Source organism: Pongo pygmaeus, chromosome 7 (genome assembly GCF_028885625.2).
Source record: "Pongo pygmaeus isolate AG05252 chromosome 7, NHGRI_mPonPyg2-v2.0_pri, whole genome shotgun sequence".
Taxonomy (NCBI): domain Eukaryota; kingdom Metazoa; phylum Chordata; class Mammalia; order Primates; family Hominidae; genus Pongo; species Pongo pygmaeus.
Window position 1 is genome coordinate 146,228,355 of NC_072380.2, and position 13,473 is coordinate 146,241,827.

The following is a 13,473-nucleotide window of genomic DNA, read 5'->3' on the forward strand; positions in this document are numbered from 1 at the left end:
TTAAACTGACCAGGATCTGAGCTCCTAGTGACTTGGCCATGGGTTTGCTGTGTGAAGTTGGGTGTGTTATTTAACCTCTCTGAGCCTCATTTTCCTCATGGAGAAGATTCATTTGCTCTCAACCTTGTGAAGTAACTGTGGGAACTCAGGAGACAAAAGCTGTAGCTCATGGCCCAGAGTTTGGCCCCGAGGGGGACCCAGTGACTCAGAAGCCTCAGGGCAGGATTTCCCAGGGCAGCTCTTCTCTCTGGGCTGGCCTCAGCAGCATCCCCTTCTCCCCTAAGAGGTCTCTTGGCCACCAAGGGGCCAAGTCTCACTGGGCTGTGTATCTTCAGAGCACAGCTCAGTGCCTGGCTCCTAGTAGACCCTTGGGAAATATGGGTTGTACAAATTAAAGTGGAAACAGTAAATAGAAAAATAAATCTGGTTGGAAACTTCTGTGATGCTGTTTGTGCTTTTAGATATAATCTCCTGGAATCCTCTTATTATTTTAGTAATTTAGAATTTTATTAAGCTCCTTAAGAAGATGCCAGTCGACCTTGTGGTACTACAGGGTGCTGGCCCATTCCAGAGCTGAGCTTCAAAGTGGGTCGGTGGCCTAGGTATAGTATTCTCTCTCATGGGATCTGAACTCTAGGTCTTGTGATTCACACAAACATATGTGGGGTGGCCCTCAGATGTAATCTAAGGACCCTCTCCAAGGGACAGGGCCAACTCTGGCTGGAAGTGCCATAAGTCCACTAGTAGGGTGGGCAGAAAGAAAAGACGTGTGGGTGTGAAAAGACACGTGTGTGTGATGTTCCTCTCCCACTGCGGGAAGCATCCAGGGGGCCAAGGCTGGCCCACACCACCTCTGTGACCTCCCTTCCCTACCCTGCCAACATCCGGTCTCCTCAACACTATATCGTGCATTTGAAGCCCGGCGATAGTTTTCTAGGACACGACTTAGAAACTGGGACATAGATCACTATTGATTGGTGAAGACCAAGAGCGTTTCCTCACAGGGCAGAAAAGGTCATTGGCAATTCATTTATTCATTCACCCATGCATTCACTCACTCAAGAAACTGGCTCTGATCAAGTGCTTGCTGACCTGGGGGTTGGAAGATAAATGAGACCTGGTCTCTGCCCTCTAGACACTTCTGGCCAAACGCAGACAAGCATGACGCTAAATGCCCACAGTGGTGAGTGCTTTGCAGAGCCAGGTATGGCACTGGGGGAATAAGGGGTCAGCATCTTAACCAACCTACTGTGAGGGAAGTGAAGGAAGGGGGCAGGGGGACAGGATGGCCTAATTAATAGAAGTACTGGTCTTTAGGTTCCTGCTCATGAAAATACAGCACATACACTGTCGTCTTTATTCTCCTAAGAACTCCAGCAAGATTTATTTCTCAGCCTTCATTTTACAGACAGAGTATCAAGATTGACAGAGGTGGGGTAATTTTTCCTAACAAGAAAATGATGCAGATGGGATCTGCACCTAGATGCCTGATGCTGAGTCCAGCCACTACCATCAGGCAATCAGGAAGGGGCAGATGCAACTAAGACAGAAACTCAAAAGCTAAGGGAAAGAGCAGCCCATCAGAGCTGTAGTGAGCGTGGCAGAGCAGGGGAAAGGGTGAGATGTGGTGGGGCAGAGGGGGAAGATTGAGACCTATGGGGCTCTTGCCTGGAGCCTCCATTAGCTCAGGGTGGGGCAATGCCCAGAGAAGTGAAGGGAATTGTCAAAGATGCACGACCCCAGTGGCAGAGCAAGAATTTTGACCCAGCATTCTTTGCATGAGAACCTGCTGTTCTTGGCTGGGCATGCTGGCTCATGCCTGAAATCCCAGCACTTCGGAAGCCTGGGGCAGGTGGATAACTTAAGGCCAGGAGTTCGAGGCCAGCCTGACCAACATGGTGAAGCCCCATCTCTACTAAAAATGCAAAAAATTAGTCGGGTGTGGTGTGGTGGCACACGCCTGACACATGGAAGGCTGAGGCATGAGAATCATTTGAACCTGGGAGGCGGAGTTAGCAGTGAGCCAAGGTTGTGCCACTGCTCCCCAACCTGGGTTACAAAGCAAGACTGTCTCAAAAACAAACAAACAAACAAACAAACAAAAACTGCTGCTCTTTTCTCTGCAAGGGCTGCCTGGCCAGCCCTGGTCAACCTTGGGCCTGAGAGGAGCCAAGGGCAGCTGGGCAGTGAGGTGGGGGATATGGGAGGGAGAGAACCAGTATCTGCTTTTTAAACTCAAATAACAAAAGTGCTGCCTAAGCCCTAAGCCCTCGTGTGCACAAGGCCATATCCAGATGGATTCGCTAGGCTGGTTCGTCGAACTCCTCTGGAGACGGGGCCAAAGCTGGCAAATATTTAACCAGGGAGGGGACGGGTAGGTCCCATGCTTCCCCAGACCTGCATGACTCAGCCCCAGCGATGACCCCAGGTACTTGGAAAAAGTGCTGTGTGAGATTTCTGCCTGCATCTGCCTCCCCATCCCCTACCACTGTGGTCTGGGGGTGTCTCCAAGCAGCTGCAAGCCTGAAAGGCGCAGGATCCATCTTTTGCTGGAAAGAAAACTTCTCCAGACCCTCAGCACTGAACAGCTGAGGTGAAGAAATCTTCTACAATCAGGGCATAAACGCTTAGAGGGAAGGTTTATTGTCTCTTCTTTACAGATGGGGAAACTGAAGCCCAGAGAAGGGAAACTCTTGCCTAGTGTCACCATAGCAGAATAGGGATGTAAACTCAGTCTCCTGACAGCCAGTTGTGGCGTTTATCCTCCCCAGCTTCGTCTGTCTGGGCTGCCATAAACATATACCACAGACTGGGTGGCTTAAAGAACAGGCACTCATTTCTCACAAGTTTAGGGGCTGGGAAGTCCAAGATCAAGGCACTGGCAGATCTTGTGTCTGATGAGGGCTCGCGTCTCGGTTTGCACGTGGCCACCTTCTTGCTGTGTCCTCACATGGAGGAGACAGAGATTTCGTGTCTCTTCCTCTTTTTATAAGGACAGTTACATCACAAGGGTCCCAGCCTCATGACCTCCTCTAATCCTAATTGCCTCTCAAATGCCTCACCACCAAACACCATCACATTGAGATTCAGGCTTTAACCTACAAATCTGGAGGAGGCACATTCAGTCCATTGCACTCCCCAAGACTGGGGTATACCTTGTGCCTCTTTGGTTCTTCACCCAACTGCAAAATCTCCATCCCACCCCTCCTTCTCTATTGTCAAAATCAGTCTGTCTCCTCCCTGGGTCCTGAGCACCCTCCTCAGGGACTCAGGAACCTCTTCATCTCTCTCTGCAACTCTGGAGCTGGCCTAGTGCCTGGCCCAAGGCGGGTACTAAGGGAATATTTATTAAATCCATTTAACTTTCTCTCTTAATGCATTCCACAACCTGCTTCCAGAGTTATCTTTCTGTTTGTGTACAGGAGGGTAAGGCAGGCAGAGGGTTCAGCCCATGCAAAGGCCTCATGGCAGGAGTGTTCATAGTCAGTACTAGGAACTTGGAGGAGGCCAGTGTGTGGCTGGAGCAGAGAGCAAAGGGAAAGTCTCAGGGCAGTGTGTTAGTCCGCTCAGGTTGCTGTAAGAAAGTACCACAGACTGCGGGCTTAAGCAACAGACACTTATTTTCTCACAGTCCTGGAGGCTGGAAGTCTGAGTCCAAGGTGTCAGCAGGACTGGTTTCTTCTGAGACCTGTCTCTTTGACTTGTTTGCCATCTTCTCCCTGTGCCTTGACGGGGTCTTCCATCTGTTTGTATGTGTCCCAGTCTCTTCTTATAAGGACAACAGTCATATTGGATTAGGCCCCACACTAGCAGCCTCATTTTATCTTAATTACCTCTTTAAAGACTCTCTCTCTAAATGCAGTCACATTCTGAGGTCCTGGGGTTTAAGACTTCAACATAGGAGTTTCTGGGAGACACAGTTTATCCCATAACAGGCAGGGCCTTAGAAGGCTTTGCAGAGACTCAGGGAGTTTGGACCTTATTCTAAGTTGCTGTAAGACCAGCAGAAGGCTTTCAGCCAAAAGATAAAGTACTAGATTTGCTTTTGAAAAAGATCCCCATGGCTGCTGTGTGGTGACTCAACTTCCAGGGGGTTAAGTGTTGAAACAAAGAAGAGGCCCTTGGAGTGGCCCAGTGGACAGATGATGGTGGCTAGACCAAGGAAGGATGGGGAAGGTGGCGAGAAGTGGCTGGAGCGGGGTAAGTTTAGAGATAGAAATGACAGTCCTGCTGACAAGTGGGTGGATGGAGGATTTGAGAGACAGAAGATATAAAGGAAAACTGGATTCAAGTCTTGCTCAGCCTCATGGTGGTGAGATGACTTTGGGGAGGTGATTTCATGTCTCTGGGGTCCTGCTGAGAAGTCTGTAAAATCTGAATCAGGAGGCACAGCTCACTGGCAGACGGGGAAGTAATGTGTGGAAAGTGTCCCGTGGAGGCGCATTCATGGGTAGTGATGCTGAGCATCTGATATATGCCCCCCAGGCCAGACACTGGGCCCAACATCCATGTTGGGGGTGATCCACTCCCTGTAGGGGTATCTCGCATGCCTCCCAGGGAGTCCATTCCAACACCCAGATGCTCTGTTCAATTTTCAGCAATGTCCACCCTTATTTCTCAGTTTTATCTCTCTGAGTCACCAAAGCAAGTCCACATCACACTTGTCCCTTTGGGTATGGGAGCCCCCTGTTCTATTCCCATCCTGTGGCAGGATACCATGGAGTCAGAGATTTGGAGATTTCTATTTTTTTTTTTTTTTTTTTGAGACAGGGTCTTGCTCTGTTGTCCAGGCTACAGCCTCAACCTCCAGATGTCAAGTGATCCTCCCAACTCAGCCTCTCGAGTAGCTGGGACTACAGACGTGCACCAGTGAATCCAGCTAATTTTTCTATTTTACATAGAGTCAGGGTTTCTCCATGCTGCCCAGGCTGGTCTTGAGCTCCTGGACTCAAGCAGTCCTCCCACCCACCTCAGCTTCCCAAACTGCTGGGATTATAGGCGTGAGCCACCATGCCTGGCCTGGAGGTTTGAATCCTAGCCCTGGCTCTTAGAGACTGTGTGTGATCCTGGCTGGTCACATCACCTCTTGGGGTCTTGCTTTCCTCAGACATAAAGGAAGGATAATCATAATCAAATCACAGGCTGCCGTGAAGAGTAAACAAGATGAGCTCATACAACGGTCAGGACCCAATAAAGGGCAACAATTTTAACATCAAAATCTATTTGTGAGAAAATAAAAATTACTTAAACTTTGCGTGGGAGGCTTCTTGCAAGCTTTAGGATGGGGAAAAACAGATTTGGTGGATCTCACAGTTTTACTTCCTAGACCATGCCTATGCCACCAGTGAAGGCATTGGCCGGATCATTGGTTGTGGTTATTATCTTTGTTAGGGTCCTAGTCGTCTTCTTCTCCCTGAGCACATGCTTCATGTGACCAGCATCTCAGTGTTTCTGTCCCACTCTTGTTACCGTGAGTTGTGGCTGTCATCAACACCACCCTGCAGCCCTTCAGAACAACTTCCGCCTGAGGCCCACTCACTTCCTGCTGCCTTCAGCCAAGCATCATGGCCGCCCAGAACAGACTTGATGGGGATCAGGCTTTGCTTGGCCGAGAGGCTTCTGCTGAGAGGAGACTCTCTGCCAACTGGGACGTACTAGGGAAGGGGCCGAACTCTAGGTGGTCCCTACCCCACCTTACCAACCACACACCCCTTATGTCTTCCATTCCACTCTGCCTTCTCCTTCCCCCCCACACCATACGAGGCCCTTCCAGACCCACTCACCTTTAACACAGGAAATGACCAACAAGACCACCAAGGCCTGCGTATCCTAGAGAGGGGCCTTAGGGGGATGCAGTTGGGGTTCCCCAACATCATTTTTGAGGCACATGCATAAGGTGTTAAATAAAATCAAGCCACAGCAGACAAAATTTCTTCCTAGTTCCTTGCATCTTTCTGGTTACATCAAGGAGCAGGCCTCGGTTTCGCACCAGAGCAGATGCTAACACCTCCTCTGCTCTCCTTTTAACCAGGAAAGAGCAGCCTCTGGGCTGGGCACCTCCCCCGGCAGCTAGACCTAGCTGGAAGTTAATATCTTGTTTGCTTTTGATTGTGTTTACTTTTACCCAGGCCTTTGATTTATGACCAGCCAAACTGCTTCTCCACTCAGAACAGCTATACACTGGTTTTCCTTTAATTTTTATATTTCAATTTATACAAAGGGATCCATTAAATTTTCAGAAATATAGAGGAATGAGTTTTACAAAGTGTACTTGAATTATGTCAAAAATCATAATTGTGGTACACAAAAAACTACCATTTGGGAAACATTACTTGGACACAAACAGGAATCCAAGCAGGGAGAAAGTGAGGCCCTGGAAGGGGCTTCCTCTCAGCTAGTACTCAGTGGAGCTGGGCCGATGGAGGCAGTCACATTTGTTATGGGCTCCCTACGCACTAGCGTTGTACACACCCAGTTACTCTACACAAGCAGCCTGCGAGATGCTATTTTCCCTGCTATGGTTCTGAAAAATGGGTTTCAAAGAGGTTGGGTGACTTTTCGGAAGTCACACAGCTAATTGAGGTAGAGGCAAGACCAGAGGCCTTGTTTCCTGGGCCTATGTTCTTAGAAAGAACCCTAGCCTAAAGCCCTCCCCCAAAACCCCCCTCTCCCTCCCCTGCACATCTGGGGGGCTGAGTATATAAGGCCTGAGCTGGCCTTTCTTTGTCTTGACATGAAGGGTGGAACTTCTCCTTGTACTGACCCACAACCAAATGCTGACTCACCTCCTAAACCCACAGAACTCAATTTTCTCCTACAAAAGCCACGTGGCAAGGAGTACCTACTTGGGGCTAGGGCCTCATTTATGTTAAGTTGACTTTGCATACAGCCTTGTGTGTTAGCCCATTTTAGACCTTAGTATACTGAGACCCAGACTGGTTCTATAACTTGTCAAAACTCACCCAGCTGAGAAGAAAAAGAACTGATATTCCCACTCGCATTGTTCTGGCTCCAATGCTGACATCAGCATCAGTGTCCCTGCCCTTGACTTACAATTTCAGAGAAGCCCTAGTCTTCCCTGACCCCACTATCTCTGTAGTAACCTGAGTCTCTCACCCCTGATCTCACTCCTGGGGCTGGAAGCACTGTTTTTGGCAGCATCCGTTAAAAAGGCCACGTGGACTTCCACGATGACAGTGGGTTCCTGGGAAGAGGTGGGATTAGGGATCTGAAGGAGGCAGGTAGGCCGGGCTCCTCCCATGAGAGATCCTGCCTCTGGGATGTTCACACCCTTGGCCTCAAGGGGTCAGAGCAGAGGGAACGGTCTGGACTGGGAAATCAGAAATCTCTCTGCTGGACACTTACTCACTCCCAATGACCTTAGGCAAACTGTAGCCCCTCAGTTTACTCAACTGTAAAATGGAAAAGAGCGTCAGGAATTTTGAACTCGCAGGCATCATATGGCCCACAAGCTTGTCCTGGTGTTGTTTACAAAAGAGGAATAATTCTCATTATTTAATCTCTCTAAAGTAATGTCAGGGGCAGTCAGATAGAGGGTCTGTCTACAAAAGGTACACGTCCCTCCCTCCCTTCCTTCCTTCCTTCCTTCCTTGCTCCCTCTCTCTCTCTCTTGTTCTTTCCTTCTCCTTTTTTCCTCTCTCTTTATTCCTTTCTCTCTCTTCCTTTCTCTCCCCTCATTCCTCCCTCCCTCTCATGTCCCACCCTCTGTCCCTCCTCTTTTCTTTCTTTTATCTTTGCTTGTTTGTTTATTTGTTTGTTTTGAGGGAGGGCACACTGATGCATGTATGGAAAGGAAAACTCTTCCTGTTAATATACAAAGTGAATCTGTGGCCATGGCTGCACTCCTCATTTTCACGGTCTGCTGTCTGTCCCAGGAGGCTGTGGCTCTGGACTGGAAGGGCTGGAGGTCCCCTCCCTGAGGACAGCCTCTGCAGCTGCTGGCCAAAGGCATGGCAGCCTCAAGAGTCAGCCGCCCCAGGCTGAGTCTGGAATGTCTTGTTTTGTTGTGTCATTAACACAGTGTTCATTTTTAGGGCCTGATTTGGGAACGGGTGCCAAGAGCATTCCTGAGGGGTCAGAAGGGAGTGTGTTTATTGTCAGGCTACAAAAGTAACTTCCTTCAGTAATCCCTCAAGTACTCAGCAAACCTTCATTAGGCACCCACTACTATGTACCAATCACTGCACCAGGCCCCAGAGATGCAGAGAGGATCAATTAGCTATAATCCCTATCCTTGGACAGCTCCCAGGACTGTGGGAGACGCTGACCTATCAAGGGACAGCTCCCAGAACTGTGGGAGAGGCTGACCTATCAAGGGACAGCTCCCAGAACTATAGGAGAGGCTGACCTATCAAGGGACAGCCCCCAGGGGTAAGAACAGTGACAATGGAAAGCCCAGTGCACTGTAGGGTAGAGATGGTGACGCAGAGGGGTGGCCTCCAGGCTGCTTGAGTGCACTGGCCCTTTATTCTAGGGAATGTGCTAAAAGGACACAGTTACTTCTCCAAGAGGGCCTTTTGCAAAGGTATTCTTTTGCAATTCGTGATTTTTTTTCCTAATTGCAAGACTCACTTATTCCTACTTTCAAAAATCTTAAATGCTATGAAATGTGTGAGTCCAACAGTAAACATTCCTCAGAGATAACCAACGTTGGCTGTGTGCATTTCTTCAGCATTTTCTTGCAGGCTTCAGCATAACTAACACTCCTGGGGGCTTACTGTACCCTAGACCTCCTAAGAAGGCAGCATGCAGCTGCTCACTAAGGTAAGTACCGTCTGCGTGTCCAGCTTACACACAGAGAAATTGAGACACACTCAGAATGAGTCACTTGGTCCAGATCACGCAGAAAGGAAATAGCAAACCAGGACTCAAACCCGGGATATCAGGCTCCCTCCAAGCCCTTAATCCTGAGAGGCAAGAAGTCAAACATGGCTGGGCATGGTGGCTCAGGCTTGTAATCCCAGCATTTTGGGAGGCTGAGGTGGGAGGATTACTTGAGACCAAGAGTTCAAGACCAGTCTGGGTAACATAGTGAGAGACACCACCTCTACAGAAAAAATTAAAAATTAGCTGGGCATGGTGGTACATGACTGTAGTCCCAGATGCTCAGGAGGCTAAAGTGGGAGGATTGCTTGACCTCAGCAGTTTGAGGCTGTTATGAGCCATGATTGTGCCACTTCACTCCAGCCTGGATGACAGAGCAAGATCCTGTCTCAAAAAAAAAAAAAAAAAAAAATTAGTCCAGTAACTCCCCCATCCTCACCTGGCTAGTGTAGGAGCCAAGGTCTGCACCCAAGCAGTCTTAGTCCATAACACTTGGACTTAACCACACTCTTTGCTGCCTTCAACCTAATGATTAAATATGTATACTTACATGAAAACATTATTTACCAATGTCTCATGGTGAACGGGATGTTCTGCACTTCAAGTAGATCTTGTATCACTTTCACTGTTATTACAAGCAAATCTGCCTCCTTCACTTCAAGGTCAATTTGGCAATCCAAATCTCAGCATGCCATTGTTGATTTGCCCAGTGTCTTCTTTACGATTTTTTGGGTGGTTTCTGATGATCTGCTCTTGCAAACAATGCGTCCACAGAGATCTCGGCAGAGGTTGCTGAGAGTTGCATGAAGACTGATTCCTAGAAGAGGGACGGCTGGGTCAGTGGTGTGCACCTGCACGCCCTGGCATACCTGCCCAGAGCCCCATGCAAAGACTTCCAGGGCTCATTTTCATCACCTAAAGAAAGAATGTCAGAGCCGGGTGGTGTTTAAAGGCTTTTCCCCACCATGGCTGGTGGCGGGACCCCATTTCACGGTTTTCACGCACTGTGCATTTTTATCTGTACTCCTAGATGACTTTGGGAAGGTCATGATCTAAAAAGGAAAAAAAAAAAATCAATCATGCTATCAGCAAAAGCCACGGTGCAGTCAGCAGCTGGCATTTCCAGGAGGCTAGTCGTGGCTTGGCAGTTCTTGTGTGTAAGTTACACAGTGGTGCCTCTTCCTCCAAGCAGCCCCAGAGAGCAGAATCCCAGCTGGATTTCAGCTTCTCTGTGCCCCCATGGCCAGGTGCCCTTGTGCAGTGCACAGCCTGACCAACCTCACACATTACTCTAGTTAGAGCTGTAAGCTGGATCCCAGCTGCCTGGACTCAAATCCGATCTTTAAATCCTATTAACCATATGCCCTTAGACAAGCTACTTAAACTGTGTGTGTCAATTTCCTAGTGTGAAATAGAAGCTGATTATAATAATAGTGCCTCCTTTATAGGGCACAGCAGCAGCAGTGAGGAATTAAGTTAAAATATCAAAAGCCCTTAGAAGAGTACCTGGCATATAGCAAACACTCCATAGATGTTTGCTACTAAGCAATTAATAATCCTACTGTGCCATGATTTAAGGAGGCCCTACCATTCCACCACAGGGCTTTATTTTTCTCCAAATACAAAGACTTTCTTGGCCTTTAACGGAAAGATGCTGGGTTTGGGAACCAGAGATAATGGAGCTGGAATCCCGGCTTCTTTCCCTTCCATCCTTGTGAGTTCAAGCAACTGCCTTTGCCGATCTGATCTTTACTGTGCAGAGGTTTGTTTCTATATTGGAGACCTAGCAGTGTCCCTGGCAAGGAACTGCACAGTGGATACTGGTTTCTCTCCCAACTCAGGGCACTAGGACTCAGCACAGGATGGAAGGTGAGGGTTTGGGTCACTCCCCAGGAGGGAAGTGGGAGGTGGAAGAATCCAGAGAGAAGCACACATTTTGTTCCCAGTGCAGCCTTGCCAACCTCTCCAAGGTCTGCCCCAGGGCCGTCTCAATGCCCAGCCCCTGGCAGGCTTCCACACGCCAGGCCAGCATTCCTGCACTTCCAACCTTGCTCATTCAAGAGCCAACACTTGCACCACCTCCTCCTGGAAGCTTAGAACCTTTCTCCAAACTAGGATTATTCCCTCCTAAGACCGCTCACATCTTTTAGCTTGTGCCTTTTTTGCAGGTGCTTTGATTCCACTTGTACTTCAACGGTCTGTGAGCTACTTCTATTCTCTTTAGGAGACTGGCAACTTCCTAAAGGCAGAGGTTGGTGTAATGGGGATGGGAGCATTGGCACATGGTGAGATTGGGGACATTGGAGTTGTGGCTTTATCATGGAACAGTTCCAGGGTTTAGTTCCTAGTCCCAACTCTCACTAAGCCAATATCCTTGGGTAAGGCACTTAACATCTCTGCTTTTCTTTTCCCTCCTTAGCATGAATTGGGGGACAATTGGCCACCATTATGGAGTGTCTACTCTGCCTTGCTCTGCACCTGTGGATCCTCAGAACAAGGAAGCTTGGTTCTTCTCCTTCTGCCCGTTTTGTAGGGGAGGAAACAGTGGAAACTCAGAGGTGCAGACATGTGCCTAAGGATATACAAAAGATAAGGAGCAGAGCTGACATCAGAACTCAAGCTTGCAAATGTGTATGCGGGCCACCATGCCACATCTGCCACCTCTCTCACAGCACTGCTGGGGGAACAGGAGAGGCATTGGAGGTGGCGGGCTTTGCCCTACTACACATGACATACTCATTTTAAATAAGGACTTTGATCTGGAAGCAGGATAGGGTATTTATTGCCTCAACTCAGCTTGATTTGGGCTCTTCTGTCCCACAAATGACACCAACCCTCACCGGCCTGAAGGCCTTGCCTGGAAGAGAAGGAGCAGTGGCGTGAAGTCAGAAGAGGTGCGTTTACCTGCCAGCTTTGCCTCTGTTTGTGTTCTCTCCCTGAGCCTCAGGAATCACATTTCAGTAATGGTTTTGCTATGAGAATTTGGAAGCAGCATGTGTAAAAACCCTAGCTCAGATTGGGCGCTGGATAGACATCAGCAGCGAAGATTCACTGAGTTTGCGCCAGGGCAGGCAGTGGAACAGGTACATTAATGCATATCCCAAATCCTCACAGCCACCCAGAAGTAGATCCTGTTACTGTCATCACGGCTACCCGATCAGAAAACTGAAGTTCCGAACAAGGCAAGAACTGCATTGTGAGTGGATTTTCAACCCAGGTGAGTCGGCAGACATGTGTAAATGCTAGATTTGACCATTTAGTTCATGACACAGCACAGCCCACGAACTTGGAGTGTTTACATGAGAATTCAGAAATGCAGACTCAGGGCAGGCATTGGCTGGGTCCATGTCCTTTTCCCCCGAGCTGTCTGCCCCTGGGCTGTTTATAATGTTGCTGGAGTTTACTTAATGCCAAGTGAGTAACAGACTGTTCACCAGCACTTGTTTTGTGACTCTCATTTTTAAACCGAGTTGGAGTCTAACCCGATAAGGCCCGACCCAGTAAACAGCCTATGGAATGACAAACATTTCTGTTAGCCAGCAACAGCTACACATGATGCCTCCCATTGGCTGAAACTGTGCCTTTGTAAAAGAGATGGTAGTTTGGGGATGACGTAAACAAGGGTAGAAAAAGTCAATTCCTGCAAAGCTTTTTTTTTTTTTTTTTTTTTTTTTTCTGAGACGGAGTCTTGCTATCTCCCAGGCTGGAGTGCAGTGGCGCGATCTTGGCTCACTGCAAGCTCCGCCTCCTGGGTTCACACCATTCTCCTGCCTCAGCCTCCCGAGTAGCTGGGACTACAGGCGCCCACCACCACGCCCGGCTAATTTTTTGTATTTTTAATAGAGACAGGGTTTCACCATGTTCGCCAGGATGGTCTCGATCTCCTGACCTCGTGATCCACCCACCTCGGCCTCCGAAAAGCTTTTTTTTTTCTCATCTTACTGTATCCATCCCTTTTACGTGGACTGGAATGTTGGAAGAACATTACAGTGACAGGTGTCTGGGTTTGGGCTGTGTGACATCAGGCAAGTCACTTATCATCTCTGAGTATTACTGTCTTCAAGAGGAATAATTACACATATCCACCTGAGTGGTGAGGAATAATAAGACAGAAAAAAGCAAAGACAGTGCTGACAGATGGGCAATGCTTGATTTATGTTAATCTTTTTCGTTTCCTCACTGTTAGGAGTAATTTTATCTGTTTCTTTTTCAGAAATGCACTTTGAAGAGACATGCGTTCGTAAGAGGTCGCTCCTGAGAATGTGACAAAAATCGCTGTGTGCCACCTGGCTTTCTTCTTTGTGAGTCTATATCTAGAAGCAGGCTAGATTGATGCTCTGTGGTATTATTCTAACCAACAGCAAGCTGGGCATGTTGGCTCATGCCTGTAATCCCAGCACTTTGGGAGGCCGAAGCGGGTGGATCATGAGGTCAGGAGATCGAGACCATCCTGGCTAACACGGTGAAACCCCGTCTCTACTAAAAATACAAAAAATTAGCCAGGCATGGTGGTGGGTGCCTGTAGTCCCAGCTACTCGGGAGGCTGAGGCAGGAGAATGGCGTGAACCCAGGAGGCGGAGCTTGCAGTGATCAGAGATCACGCCACTGCACTCCAGCCTGGGTAACAGA

General features: G+C 48.5%; 1 long non-coding RNA gene across 2 annotated transcripts; it reads left to right on the forward strand.

Annotated features, from left to right (window-relative positions):
• Nucleotides 1-10,962: 10,962 nt before the first annotated feature.
• On the forward strand, nt 10,963-13,311 carry LOC129042693 (uncharacterized). 2 transcript variants are annotated; one of them, XR_008504188.2, is made up of 4 exons: nt 10,963-11,095; nt 11,264-11,738; nt 11,959-12,061; nt 13,058-13,311. It is a non-coding gene; the product is annotated as an uncharacterized LOC129042693 (long non-coding RNA). The 2 variants fall into 2 exon arrangements; XR_010127131.1 differs by having other exon boundaries at nt 11,264-12,061.
• The last annotated feature ends 162 nt before the right edge of the window (nt 13,312-13,473 follow it).